Raw genomic sequence first — 16,203 nt, forward strand, 5'->3', positions numbered from 1 at the left:
ACACAGCCAAAAGTCTCATTATTTGTGGATTATGTATTTAAAAATTTGCTTACTAGCTAATTTATTTGTAATCCAGAAATAAGTCCTTCAGATGTTTTCATGGTCATTTGCAGCCGTGCTCAGGGTGATGAAAAATTTGAGTTGCCTGACTATGCGAGTTTCCAGCAGAGGTCAAATAAGGTGTCTCTCTGCCTTCTTGTTTGATTTCTAAACTGTAAACAAGTGTTCTCTTTGCCGTGTATTTAGGCTACATTTTTTCATATTTTCGTTGTGTGTGTGTGTGTGTGTGTGTGTGTGCGCGCGTGCGTGTGTCTGATTTCCCTACTGAAAATGGCTCCCAAGCATAGCGCTGGAGTTCTGTCTAGTGTTCCTCAGTGTAAGAAGGCTGTGATGTGCTTTACTGAGAAAATACATGTGTTCAATAAACTTCCTTCAGACATGAGTTATATTGTGATTGACTGTGAGTTCACTGTCACTGAATTAACAATAACATTAAATAAGGTGTCTTTAAATAGAAATACTCATGAAACAAGGCTATAGATACGTTGGTTGATGAAAATATTCTGACCAGAGGCTTGCAGGAATGTAATCCTGTATTTCCCCTTGGAGTAATGGTTCAATATTCACGAATTCACTGTTTATGGTGAATTTATAAAACATAACTATCTGGAGCAACATGTATTGACTGTACACATGCACCTATATATGTGTACATATATATACATATAATATATAGACACATACATACATAGGCAAACACTCATATACAAATACATAAAGCAGAAGCAAGTGAGCACAAATGTAATGTTAGCAGCTGCTGAAGCTAGATACTATATATATGAACGTTCATTGGATCATAATACACCCCCATTTAAAAAAAATTTTTTAGATTAAAGATAGCATTTTGAGAGATTTTTTTGAGGGATGTAGACTTTTGAGCATCGAGAATTTCACAGGTTCACAAAAGTACAGAAATGGAGGGCTTGTGAGACCTTAACGATAGCTGTTTCAGTGATCCAGCCTCAGTCCTGCCTTTAAGTTGACGTGAAATCTTGGGCAGGTCAACTGCCTCTCTGGGCCTTGACTTACTCAAAGAAGCGAGATTATGTTGCCTCAAGAATCTCTTTAAGCTCTATTATTCTGACATTTTAAATGAGCCCCAAACAGGTTAAAATACCAATGTAATTTAGATATTTAGTTGAGTTAGTAATAGACTACACTCCAATGCTAACTGTGTGATACTAAAGTATAAGCACCCATTATAATGAGTATTTGCAAATACTCAGGAAAAGGACTTCTTCTATACAAAATCAAGAAAATTAAACAAACGAACAAATGAAAACCTTCAAATATACAGGAAACATCTAGTGACAAGATTACCTTGTCACTTGAACAATTTCTATTTTTTCCATTTCCATTTAAGTCAGAAAGGATTTATCATAGACAAAATTATTCATTTGGAAAAATTTGTCTGTTTTACATCGCCTTTTCTTTAAGTGTCTTAAAGGAACGGTTATGTGATAGACGGTACATAGGGTTTGGAATAAATGAAACCTGAATTCAAATTCTGGTTTCTCTAACTTTGTGTGATCTTGGCAGAATTATATATCTTCTTTGAGCCCCAGTTGCCTTTTCTGGAAAAATGGTGATGTTTTTGCCTGCAAGGAGAAGCTTATATGACATAGTTTTACAAAAATGTCTGTCAACAGAGGTGTTCAAAAAAGTTAGTTTTCATTTTTTCAGCCCATTATTGACCATTGTTTTCTAAAAAGACTTATAATGTATTCGGTAGTTAAGAGCACAGTCTTTGGAGCCAGACTACCTGAGTTCAAATCCCTGTTTTGCCATTTACCAACTGGGTACTAAGAGCAAGTTATTTAACTTCTTTGTGACTCAATTTCTTTATTTACAAAATAGGGATAATAATACTAGTGCCTAACTCATAAGGCTGCTGTATGGATTCAATTATTAATATTTATGTGGTGTGCTTAGAACAATGTTGGGCACCATATTAGTATTTGTTTTGTTACTAATTCTAAGAATGGCATAAAATCCTAACTATGCTAATGAAGGAAGCAAAATTTTGGAGTAATAGAGAGTTCTGAATTATATAAGGATTATGCATAAAAGTAGTTCTAAAGGTAAACTTGATTTTGTCCTTTTAGATTGACCAGAGGAAAGAATGATCTTTAGTCATTGACTGCTTGATTGAATTGTGTTATAGTGTAATTATTCTATTTAAAGCCTTCACCCATGATTTCAAGTCTTGGAATGCATCCCAAGTTCTTCCATATTATGTCTTCTCCTGGTATAGTTGTTGAAATACAACTATAAGTTTTGTTCATCACAATGGATACTTTTGTTGAACAATTCCTAGGTGTCAAGTCTGGGATTTCACACTATTTGTTAGCTGATAAGTTATTTTGTTTTATGGATGCTGAGAAGACACAATGTTGCTGGCTCAGAGACAAAGGACATTTTATTACTCATGACACAGCAAGCCTCATGAACATCAGCGTATGTATGTGTCAGTTCTTTTTGTCCTCCCCACTCCCACACACTATTCTTTAGGTGGGGCAATGTGACAAAGGCCCACATGGATACAGAGCATATAGTTAAATTTCACTGCAGCTAAGGAACATCAAATTTGGGGAACTCACAATTTCCTGGCTAAAAGTAAACAAGCGTGAGACATTCCTTCATCCTTCATGGTTGCTCACTGCAAACACAACTCTGAGAAATGCTTGGGTAAAGAGCATGCAGGCTTTGCATTCTTGGTATACTTAGCAACAAGTGCAGGGCTCAGGGCTCAGAGCTCATGACAGATTGCCTCTACCAACGCTGGGTTCTAGGAACAAGGCCAAACACATTAACTGGGGCATTTTTTTACTGACAAATCACTATGTAACTAATATTCTATGTACATTGTACTCGTTACAGATTTTTGAGGCTTCCAAGAGGCTTTAGCAGGGCTGCCACTGGGCAATATTACAAATTGTGTATATTTTGTTTATGTACCCCATCTTCCTGTGGAAATCACTATTCTTTAAGGGATCCCACACATTTAAGACTTACATTGTTAGTGGTTCTAACCTGATCTTCCAACTTTAAACACTTGGCCTGTTGCCATGCCATGTTGCAGCTCCTTTCTTATTCTTCTTTGCCCTGAAACAAGATTTACCTGTTCTGTGGCTGCTCTCTCAGAACCCTTCTCCGTTTTGCAAGTCACTGAGAAACAAATCAAAATTAAAATACGCTAATGTACAGAAGGTGGCTCACCAGAGGAAATACAATTTTTATTGTAAAAGAGACCTTTAGAAGACATACTGCTTTAACCAAGGAATAATCTATCTGAATGGTGGGAATTTGGGATTTCAAGAATATATGTACAATGTTGTATGCTTCCTCTGTGTAAGATCAGCCCTGGGTCTAAGGGATAAATTCAGTTTTGATTTTATATAAAGTATTGATTTTTTGTTCTCTGAAAAGGGAAAAGAATATTTTGAAGTATGGACTTAAATGTCTTTTCTTTTTCACTCCCTATGGTCCAAGGATTTCTTAGATACAGTTTTTGATCTTAGTGAAAAGTAAAAGCGGTGGTGACTAACTCTATGTCTTCATAATATCAGGAGTTGCTCTCCTACTAATAAGCAAACCATTACCCAAACCATACATTTTAATGAAGCTGCTGCCGAGGGAGTTCACTGCAACACATTAGAACGTGGAAAATGAAGCTGTACTTAAGCTGCAAAGCAGCCGTTCCGTGACCTAACGTTTCTATTGGCACCTGCATTTTGGGTCTGTAATGTTTTCCTAACTGTGCTTTCAAGACCCAAGTGATTTAAAAAGAAATGACTGCATTCATAAAAAAAGGGAAACTGTAAACCGGCATAAATGTCAGTTTTTATGTTGATATTTACATTTATTCCATGGAGAGACTGAATTGTTTAGTAATGTGATTCAATATTTGGGGTCAAATATGTTGGTAACATTTACAGATCAATAAATTAGACACATTCCATCTTAAATAATCAGAAATGGCTTAGTTTCCCAATGTGAGGCAAACAGATTTTCCAACAGGGAATGCTCCCTGCAGAATTGTTAATTGCACTGATGCTATAATAGTATTACATTTTAAGCACAACTGTTAGATTTTCAAGCATCTCAGAGGTTATAAACTAGTCATTAAAATTCATTTCTGTTGGCAATTTTGTCTGCCAAGCTTGGACCCTGAAAAGCACACATCTAATATTTATGTGATTTCCATTTTAACACAACTATATGAATTTCTTGCAATACTGTAGGCTTTGTAATGTGCTCCCTTTCTTATCCTTTTTGTACAAACTCTCACTGTATTAAACTATGAAGGTAAGATTCCCTACATTAGAAAACTATTTTTATCCTCCTGTGATTTCTCCTAACAGGGACCCATGTGATGAAGGCATGTTGCTTAAAATGATAGTGGGAATAACATTTTTATACTGTTCACATGAAGAAAACATGTAAGGGAAGATATAAGGTATATAATAGATGTAAGTATTAGAAAAAATATTGAGAAGTCAATATTAGATACAAATTTGATACTATTCCTTCTCATGTCTTTACAAAATAATAGACCGGCAGACATCAGGGAGCTGGCTTAAAGAAGGTCATCCCAACCCTTTGATTTATGTCTCTTTTCTGGTCCATCTTTGTTTTCTTTTCTAAAGTGTGACTTACCATTCCTACCTTGTCTAACAGTCATGTCCTCACTCATTTCCCCACAGAGTGAATGCTGCTGAGAGCAGGACCCATACATGTGTAGCCTCTCCTCTTCTTCCTAAACATCTAACAAAATGCCTAGCAGTTAATAGATGCAGAACAATGTGTCGTGTGTTAATCTTCTTATGGATTTGTTTTCTTTCACTTAAACTTGAGGGTTTAGCTGTAGGCGGGCCTTGACACTTTCATTCTAGTCTATTTATATTAGGTTGGATCTAGCTGGAATAAGCATAGTAGTAGCTTGTGGGATAAGAAAATTAAGAGAAGATTTGCTACCTAAAAGATATAAACAAGAATATAAAGGATCACACCCAACTTATATGACATGGAATATATTCACAGAAGACTTGATATATGGCTTCTAAAATGAGGTGAAATACAGTAAAAACCACTTGGGATAGTTTGGGATAAAACATTGTTGATCAGGGTAGTGACATGAGGACATGTTAGGAAGCTTTATTTGGATGTAGCATAACGATATATTTAGACAGGATGAATTAGAATGCAATGTGACTGGAAAAAAGGAGAGAGATTAGTAAGCCATTGATACAGTATAAATAAGAGGTAGGTGATGGTGTCCTATACTTAATGCTGGCAATTGGGAAGCTTACAATGGACCAACTTTGGAGATGCTGTGGAAGCAGAATTAGCAGGATTTGATGAGGAGGGGAATTGAACATGACTCTAGGAGTTCATACCAGCATGACTCGGAAAAAATAAGCTGGTGACATTAACAGAAATAGGGATGGCAGGATGATGAATGCCATGGGGAGGCAAAGGGAGAAAGAGGGTGACATTGGACGTCAGTGTTTTTAGCTATTTTGCACACTGTGAAACCACCTGGGTCTAGTAGGCTGGGAATTGTGATAGGGTCAGATATGGCCCACAAAGTGAGTGCCTTAGTCTGATGGACGAGGAATCCTGTTATTTGCCAGCTCTGTGACCTAGAACAACTGATTATCTCACCCACTCTGGTTTTCATTTTCCATGTCAGTATAAGAGAGAATGGGCTTTAGTAAAGGCCAGCTTAGTGGATAGGCATGAAGTGATTCAGAACCTGGTGAGATATTTCTCATGGGCCAAAGGAAATTGCTCTGGTGTCTGTACTCACTCTGGATTAATCCTGTTATCTCACTATGGTTCGTCCCCAAACTGGAAATTTGCCATTACTGTGAAGGTCAAGGCTGCCCAAGTTGATGCTCATAGATGCCACCTGGGCCTTTGCCTTATGAAGCATTAAGGTGAGAAATTCTATTAGCTTTGCAAAAGCCTCCCTTCCATTAAGAAAAGGCATAGTCTACTCCATCTCTTTTATCACGTTTCCACCTCCTGATAAAAAATACACTTTTATAATTTTAATGGAGAAAGATGGGAGAATGCACAAATTATCTTCTTTGAATTGTGACAAGTCCCTCCTTGTAGGAGTTGAGTCCTGAGTTCCCCTTTTGAGCACCTATGTCATAATCCAGCAGCAGTTGATTGAGTAGAGTGATGAAGCCAATGTCAGTCAGTGTTAACCTTAAAACAGATAGAAAATGGTAAAAAGATTGCTTCGCTGATTCACCTGTGTCTGACAAAAAATTTGACTTTTGGCTTGGGATATTTTCTTGTGTGATTAGAAATGTGTAAGTTTGGTATTTACAACTAAGAATATTTCTCTGCTGGTTTTCAGTTCACTTTGTTTCTCATTAACTTTTATAAATATTCGAGTCAGAAATACCCTTTTATTTAGGATACAGTGCTTTTTTACACAAAGAATGAAGTAATGTGTTAATATTGCTGTTATTTTCCTCTATCACTAATCCTAACAGAACCATTACAAAGGCAGTATGGCATTTTCTGGAAAGGGTTTTGAAGTTATGAAGACCTAGAATTCTATTCTATTCTATTCTGGTTCTGTGATTTGCTAGCTGTGTGATGTAAGGCAAATTATTATCCAGTCATTTTTGTTTTAGTTTTTTCATTGGTATGTTGGGGGTAACACCTATATATCCTAGTGTTGTTGAGCGGATCAAGTAGGGTGATGGTGACATTTGTCTTCAGGATGTTAAGCACAGGATTTCTAGAGTTATACTCCACGGGCCCAAATATTGGTTATACTCTGGGCAAGATATACTACTTCCCTAGAAGCCTTCCCTCATCCATAAAATGAGGATTATAATAGTATCTACCTTATAAGCTTCTTGTGGTGACAAAACAAAAAATCTGTGAAAAACACAGTGACTGTGTAAATGGAAGCTTCTCTCATTTTCGTCCTTCATATATGCACTTAAATAATTCTTCGGTGTTTCTCTTCCATATGTTAAGTAAAACAGGATGTCAGAGTCATGGCAGAGTGAGAAAACCCCTTTGTGTTGCCCTTTAAAGTTACAACAAGTCAGAGAAGTATAATTCAGCAAAGGATCCGTTGCTCAACACACATGTGTTAAGCAAAACAACTCTTAGAATATAGGAGAAAACAATCCTTGCATCTGTGCAGCTCACCTACGAAACAGAAAATTATTTGCTGCCTTTAGCTAGTGCCTTCCTTTGAATATAAGGCTTGGGAATTCCCAGGCTAAAGAAAAGTTTCCTTTCTTTAGAGTAGCTGTAAATGTGTATAGTCTTCTAATTATTGAAATTGTACGTTACCCTGCCTACCCCCAATCTATTGTCCCAGCTTCCAACACATTTTGAAAACCCTTCAGATGATGTCTCTCCTCTTAGTTGTTTTTGCCTTACTTTGCCATTTCTAATGAGAAAATTTCTCCAGGTCTTCAGGGCACTGATTTCTTTTATAACAACTTTGAAACGTATAGGCTATGTAGAGCATATTTTCTTTGGGTTAAAAACAAAACAAAACAAAACAAAACACTTTTGCTAGTAATGCAGCTGAATTTAAAGACAAATAATAACCAGTTCTTCAGTTTCCTAAATCCTCCCTACACAAGATAAGATATGGATTAGGTAAGAAATATCAAAATGACCTCCAATTTTCAAGAATTCAGAACATAGAAAATGATTGGAGACCCTAGCACAGCTCAAGATGAGCTATTCCACATTTATCTTTTCGTTTTCTCAATGGCACACTGTGCAGTTATTCAGTACCTAATGCAGGCAGGTTGTTATTATAGCAATAATACTAATACTAGCAATAGTAACTGTTATAGAATGGATTATATTCCCCTAAAATTCATATGTGGAAGCCGGAACCTCAGTACTTTAGAAGTTGACTGTATTTAGAGATGTAGCTTCTAAAGAGATACTTAAATTAAAACAGGGCTGTTAGCATGGACCCTAAACAAATCTAACTGGTGTCTTTATAAGAAGAGAAAATTTGGACACACAAAGAGACACCAGGGGTACACACACCCAGAGAAATGACCATGTGAGGACATAGTGAGAAGGTGATCATCTGTGAACCAAGGAGAGAAGCCTCAGGAGAATCTGTACCTGCCGACACCTTGATCTTGGACTTCTAGCTTCTAAAACTGTGAGAAAATAAATTTTTCTTGTTTAAGCCACCAGTTCATTATATTTTGTTATGGCAACCCTTGCAAACTAATACAGTAATATTTTAAATTTGCATTGCATCTAATCTTTTATAAATGTCATGTTGTTTTCATGTATACTATAGTGGCCAAAAGTGTTGACTCCAAAGCCAGACCTCCTGGGTTTTAATCTGCCACCTGTGTGACCTTGGGCAAGTTACCTAACTTCTCTGCTAAGTTTCTTCATCTATAAAATGGAGATGGTTATGATATTATCTACTTCATAGGATTGCTATGGGGATTAAATGAGTGAATGTTTGTAAATCAATTTTAATAGTGCTTGGCTCATAGTACATTCCAAAAAAGTATTCCTTAAATTAATAAAATGAAATGCATACCATAGTCCATTTTATTCCTCTTAAATCTTCTGAGATGGTAGGAGAGAAGGAGAGGGATGTAACATTTACAGTCTTTATTATGCAGTAAATAATGTGACAATTTCATTCACATTTGCACACGTGAGATTAGATTATTGGCCATGTTTCCGTACTGCTACAGGTGGTAGATCTGGGACATTCTCCCATCTTGAATCTAAATTTATTGTTTTATTCTTCTGTTTAATACTGACCCTCTATACCAGGAACAGTAGTGGTGTCTAAATAAAATGAAAAGGATAGACATCAAATTAGGTATTGTATCAGTCAAAGTTCATCCAGAGAAGCAGAAGCAGTAGTCAGTCTGTCTACCATCTATCATCCATGCATCTATGTATCAATCTATCTAAGGATACATTGGCCATTGGCTCATGCAGTTAATTTTGGGGACTAAGAAGTTCAAAGACCACAGGGAAGTTGGGAAGGGAAGATCATGAATAGACTGGAACCCCAAAGGCACAAGCCAGAGTTTGTCATCCATAGGTGGGGTTCTCTCTCTCTCTCTCTCTCTCTCTCTCTCTCTCTCTCAGCAAAGTTATCTTTTAAAGGGCTTCCAACTAATTAAGTCAGGCTCACCAAGATAATCTCTCTAATTAGAGTCAACTGATTAGGGACTTTAATTATATCAGTAAAATACCTTCATAGCAGCACCTAGAGTTCGATTAAATAACTGGAGAAGGCATGTGTATGTTACAAAATACCTGCTACTCCCCTTCCATCCTCTGACTCTTTCAAAAAAAGTATCTCTTGTGGCTCATCCTATCTAGGAACATATTAGCTGGTGATTCTGGGGAATACAGTATAGCTCAGTCAATGTAACACACCACAAAGTCATTGTGGGCATTAAAAAAAAAAAGCAAAAAAAAGCAAAAACAAGCTGTCATTTACTGTGCCTGGAACTGGGGCATACTTTTAAATAAGTTTCTTCTACTTAACTCTCCTACTAACCTTTGGGATATTATCACAATTTTATCAATGAGAAAACAGAGCCTCTGATGCTTAAAATAAGTAGTCCAGCACACAAATCAAGCTAGTGTGGGAACTAAAACTAGAATTCAGAGCTGACTCTGAAGGCTATCATATTTAAGAACAAGAAATCATCTCAAATGGCCTTCTGAAGTTCTGAGGGCACTTTAAGGTAGAGAAGAAATCAGTTTTCATTGGGCTGTTAGCTGAACTGCATGTTGAACAGGTAAGAAATATGAATTAGCAGAGAAGAGAGAATCTACAATTTTCAGCTCTCTACTAAGACCTGATTATAGGCTCTGAAGAGTTTCTTCTAGGGATAGTTGTGTATTGACAGGAAATTAGGAATTGCTATTTGCCGGAAGGCATATGCATGAGTGTGTGTGTGTGTGTGTGTGTGTGTGTGTGTGTGTGTGTATGTGTGTGTGAGATATACTGCTCTAAGAATGAAATATTTTAGTTATGTATTTTAGATAATGAGTTAGACATCATCTGTCACAGAGTCACACAGCTCTGTGATAGGTCATGTGGTACCTGAAGTAACGATATTTATGAAATAAAATTAAAACCTCCAAATGTTATTATGTTAATGATTGGGCCACTTGTAAATTGATAGGTAGACTCCCTGCCATTATAATAATTTTTATCATTTTGTATATTACTATGTGCCCAGAACTCTATTAAGAGCCTTTATTTTCCATACCTCATTTAAACCTCACAACAACTCTGTGAAGTTTACTGTATCTGTATTTCACTGATAAAGAAATGATGTCTTGAAAAGAATAAACAGCTAGCTCCAAGTTTCCTACCTCATGCTCGGAAGAGATCAAGTGTGAACCGGGTCTGGCTAACTCCAAAGCCCATGTGGCTAGTAACGAAGCAAAATCCCCACTGCGTGTTTTAGTGATATTCAATTTATTAAAGTTACAGGGCTGTCTTACTCTCTCTAAACATGTGATGCAAGGATTTAAGAAGGCAATTTTTATAAAATGATTGTATTGATTTTAAGTCAATCAACTCAAGTAAAGTGTTACAAGTAAATGATCCCTAATCTTTTAATATATTGTTTCAAAGTGCTGAATAACTTATTTTTGTGAATTTCGCTTTTGCTGTTCTTTGGTGAGAATAGGTTAGTTCTGAAGTCACAAAGCCAGTCACATTGGAACTCTGCCACAGATTCTAGACCCATTTTCTACTGATCTCTCATGATCAATTTTATTTCTGTAAGAATCGCTTCAAATACTCATTTGTTTACCCACAATGGAAATTCAGGAAGATAACATTTTCAATAGGAGAATATTCTACAGTTGGTTGCAATTACAACGCCACTTATTTGGTTATTCCATCATTTGGTTGTAATTACAAATGCCAATTAACTTTGGTGGTAATCATCTGACACCCTTTGCCATCAGGGCAGACTTAGGCTAGAGTCTGCAAACAGAACATTTGTTGGAGTCTTGTTTAGTTCTATCATTAAAAAGTAACCATTTGTCAAATTTGATATAATCCTATGCTTTCATAATGGCTGTATAAAAATATTTGAAAATACTAAGGGAGGAAGGCCTTCCTTGAGGAAATAGGATTTGCATGTGCTTATGGAATTCCAGCTATCCCATCTCAATGATAAGCTATAATGATTATAATAAGCCATGAAAAATTTAGTCCAAATTTCAAACTGCGGTTCTAGTTAACAATAGAATTTTAAAGGTTACTCTAATTAATGATTGTGCTTGAAGTATTTTAAATGTATTCATTTAAGTTCAGTCGTATATTATAAAGCATTTAAATCATTTTAGACATGCACTCAGAAACCACATCCATTGTACTTAATAGCTGAAAACTATTTTTACATGAAGAGTACAATTTATATCACAACAGCCTGTTGGGGAGTTCACCATTAGTCCTTTGGATATTAATAGTTTGAAAACATAGTTCATAGTTCTAAAACTCTAAATCCCACGGGAAAAGGCAGAATTTGTTTTTTTAGTGTGAATGAGGTCATTCTAAAAAAAGAGAAAACTTAAGCACAATGATTAATAAGAAATAATACTAAAGTGGGGCAACTGAGCCCATCATTTAAGCTTATGTGGTTTGATTTTTTTAAATCATTTTCTTTATACGAGTATGTTTCCAGCCACACAAAGTAATGTCAATCAAAGTTCTCTTTCACAATGTTTTTTTCTTCTTTTATAAAAAGCATATATTTAAATATTACCTTCTAAAGTAAGAATAAAAAGATAAATAACAACAATACTCGGTAAGTAACCTTATTAACAAGATAGATGTAAACTTTGGTGCAGTAGCAAAAGAACACACACACACACACACACACACACACACACACACACACACACCAACTCATGAGTCTGCCCCTGTATTTAGGCTCAGATGTTACTTTTCTATGAAGGGAACACAGGTTAAGTGTTTATTCTCTCTCTCTCTCTCTCTCTCTCTCTCTCTCTCTCTCTCTCTCGCCCCCCCCCCTTGTTCTTAACAGATCAGGCATTTAATTAGGTTCTTCGTAATAAATTTAGAACACCAATTTGTGAGGTTAAACCCCATTTGTGAGAGCAAACACAGAGCAGAGGTAGCCCAAGAGCTGAGGAACAGCTTTGATTTGGGGCAGAATTTGAGAGTCCACAGCCTTCTAATCAACTCTGTGCTGCTCTGTAATCTTGCATTTCTCTTTCTCTGTGTTGAAGATCTTACTCTCCTGGTGTCTGGGCTTGTGCAGCTTCTTCTTCTTGAAGTAAGTATCAGTGAGGTGTTTGGGGAATTTCACACCACTGATACCAATTTTGGTGGAGGCAGTGATGACAAATTTCTGGTGTGTTCTACACAAAGGAACTCAATTGAGGGACAGAGATCCAGTCACAAGTCGCAAGCCACTGCCCAGCTGCTTCAGGAAAACCACCCTCTCGCCTCTACGGCACCCGGTGAGGATGACCAGAATGGTTCTGGGAGTGATGCTGGACCCAAGTTTTCTCACCTGCTGACTGAAGGGCTTCTTGCCATGGCTCAACAGCTTTCGAGGCACATCGTCAGTAGGATAGTATCTTCTAGGCATCTTGCGAAGTTTAACCACTTGGGTGCCACCATTCCTGTCACCACCAACTGGTTTTGTGACAGTAGCAAGAAACTTCTCCTTTTACTTTTCAATCCTAGATGTAGCTGCTGAATACTTCCTCACGTACGTGGCCTTTTGGGAACACATAGCAGACCAGGAATACCTGCCGATTCCTCTGACCAGAACAGGGTTTGGGCTGCAGTGGGGCTTCCTCTTTTGAGGTGTCATGGCTTTGAGGTTACCCTTATTAACTTTGCCCCCATCATCAGCCGTCTTGGCTTCAGATGTTTTTCTCCTTAGTGTCCAGCTTCTCAGCTTTTTCACCTGCCATCTTGCAAGATGGGAGAAACTTTATTAACTCTTCTTAAAGCTTTTACTCATGGTAAGCAAATTGACAAGAAATGCACAGAGCAAGTACCCTGGATGAGATGGTTTTATCATTAGCAGTGAGGCGTTTAACAATGTCTGTGCTTCTTCAGGGAAGGAGAGGGAAAGAGTGGGGGAAGGATGAGGGAGGGAGGAAAAGAAGAGACTCACACCTTCATTTAAATTGCAATTTACCTCTTAAAATAGAACACTGACCTAATCCTCACATAAGAATCACGAGATTATCTGGGAATCTGACTTTAATTAATGGGCCTGGATATAGCTGAATTGAATGAAAGCAACTACTTTTGTGAGCTGTTTATTACCTAAGCTATGCTGCACTGAAATAAGAATGGTCAGAGAGGAAAGGTCCAACCAGGGGTTTCTTGAGAAATCCATGCTGCCACAGCCCACCTTTCACTCTGATTATTCAAATGATAATGTGCAGGGAGGCGAAGCAGGAAAAGATATCAAGATGACCCTCGTGCCTCTAATAAATTATCCTATGAATGCAAATATGTCTCACAAAATATTCACCCCATTTGCAAGGAGGAAGAATGAAACAAGGCAAATGAGAAAATGTGTCGCCTTTTGGGGTATCATTCTGGAATCTAATTATATGACAGTTCATTTGCTTCTCATCTTTTGTTTGCTTGCTCATTATTCATAGAAGGAAGAAGGGAAGTAAGGAAATCCAAAAAGCTCCCTGAAAACCCACTTACCTCCTCCCCTTGCAGTACAAACTCCATCTCATTTTTAGTGGAACTATAATACATTGAAGGTCTACTATTGGCCTGGCAGTGTGCCACCTGAGTAACATGTACAAAGGTGATCGACACATAAGTCAGTTTCTGGAAAGAGCACTGGTTATGAAATCAAGCCCAGGATTTGAGTTTCAGGTCCTTTCACAAGCTTCATGACTTTGAGTGAATTACTTGATGTCTCTGATCTACAAATTCCTCATCTGTAGAATAAGGATAGTAATTGTTGACAGTGTCATCACCTTCGTCATTGTCATCGTCTCTTATAGAATTTTAAGTGTCCTGAAAGTGAATATATTCATATGTAAAGAGACTTTATAAGCTTAAAAGGACTATATAAGGTTACTCATTATTATTACGTAAAAACCACCTTCATCTCATCTCATGTGCTATTCAATAAGTTGCTCCTCTATCGGTCAGCCCTTTCTGGAACTTCACAAGCCTATCGACAGGTAGCAGTGAGGGAGAAATTCAAAACCTAAGTCCTTTTTGGAAGTCTTGCTATCTTGCTAGATAATTACCTCTCTTACCTGGGATGGTGGTACCCTGCTTTGGAAGCTTACCAGTTGGTGCTGCCTTGGTCTAATAAGAGAAAATGTGGTGATAAAAAGAACTCTTCTATTGGCAGCCGAATCTCAACTCATAACTCTAATTTAATGTTTAGTATTGAAATAATGATTTCCTCAAGTAACAGCCCCATAGTGACTATGGAGGGAAAAGGTTATTGGGTAACCCACCACATAATACAGACCATATGAATTTTATGTTGGCTCTATGAAGTACTTTTTTTTTCATAGTAGTTAATAAAATAGTAAAAAACAAAGGCAATCTTTTGAAACACTGAACACTCTGCCTGAGAAGTTTTATTTCCTGGTATGTGAAACCCTTGTAGATCAGTAGCTGGACTGATAAGCATCTGTTCTGGCAGAGTTACTTTGGGGATTTAACAAAAATAGGGCTTTAGGTGATTCAGTATAATGGTTAAGCAACTGGATTTGGAAACAGACAGATGTGGGTTCAAGGCCAATTCAGGCACTTCATAGCTATATGATTACTGTCAGCCTTAATTTACTACCTTCATCAAGACTTCTTGAGGGGACAATATGTGATACTGGGTAAAAAGGCATTGACAAAATTCACCATCAATACTAAAATTGTATATTAGTTATATATTATTGTGTAACAAACTATCTCAAAATTTAGTAGCTTAAAACAATAATTTTTGCATAGTTTCTATAGATCAGAAATTAGGGAGCAGTTTATCTGGGCGGTTCTGGCTTAGGTCTCTAATGATGTTGCAGCTAAGATGTTGGCCAGGGTTGTAGGCATCTGAAGACTTGCCCGAGGCTGGAGAATCCAGTTCCAAGATGGCTCACTCACATGGCTATTGACACAAGGCCTTAGTTCCTTGCTGGCTGTTAGCAGCAGGCCTCAGTTCCCTGCCACATGGACCTCTCTATAGGACTATTTGGGTGTCCCCATAGCAGCTGGCTTCTGACGGAGCAAGTGATCCAAAAGAGAGAAAGATGCTGGCTACAATGCCTTTTATGTCCTAGTATTGAAAATCGTACTCCACCATGTCCATAGTATCCTACTGTTTACAAAAGTCAGCCCTTTTCAATGTGGAGGAGAATGGCTACACGAAAGCATGCTACTGTGAGGCAAGAAGCATTGGGGACCATCTTCAAGATAGGCTCCCACATCTGGTAAAAGTGAGAACCTATTTTGTATAGTGTATTCAGAATGTCCCTAAAACAATATATCCCTCAGCTCAAAACACTGGAAAGAAATAGAGGGCTATTGGGCCTGATAATGATAATGAGGGACGCAAAGAAAAATGCAGGAATAATAATAAAAAAAGAGATGCTCCTCATAAATACTGGTGGAATTGAACTTTCAAAATTTTTTGTTCTGAGTAGCATTTAATTAAAAATTCTTAGTTCTCTTTGAGTAGCTGAGGTCATGACCTAAATCATTCGATTTTTCTGGCCTGAAGAGAAATATTTCTTAAAATATCCAAAAGGAAATCCTGATAATTTTTAAAAAACTCCCTTCAACCTGAAAAGAAGAATGGAATTATTACTTTAAAACAAATATCCTTATCAGTCGAGTAAGTACAATCATACTCTCTGGTGAAACCAGTCCTGGTCTAAGTCTCTGGTCCACGGCCAGTCCAAAAGTCTGTTTTACCTTGAGGTGTCTTGAACTGTCTTCCTTATAAACTCTGCTATTACTTTTCTCTGTTATAGTATTATAATGATTCTTTATAACATTTTATTTTGGGTGGTAGTAAATGACAGAGATTGGCAAAAGAGCCAGGGACCTTGAGCAGGTCCCCTATAATGCGTATAGGAAATGAAATGTACTGTAAATGGTGT

At 37.3% G+C, this 16,203-nt stretch overlaps 1 pseudogene; it reads right to left on the bottom strand.

Moving 5' to 3' along the window:
- Nucleotides 1–12,161: 12,161 nt before the first annotated feature.
- On the bottom strand, nucleotides 12,162–13,029 carry LOC109434140 (large ribosomal subunit protein eL6; annotated as a pseudogene).
- Between the last annotated feature and the right edge of the window lie 3,174 nt (nucleotides 13,030–16,203).

The sequence above is a fragment of the Rhinolophus sinicus genome, linkage group LG06 (genome assembly GCF_036562045.2).
Source record: "Rhinolophus sinicus isolate RSC01 linkage group LG06, ASM3656204v1, whole genome shotgun sequence".
NCBI classification, from domain to species: Eukaryota; Metazoa; Chordata; class Mammalia; order Chiroptera; family Rhinolophidae; genus Rhinolophus; species Rhinolophus sinicus.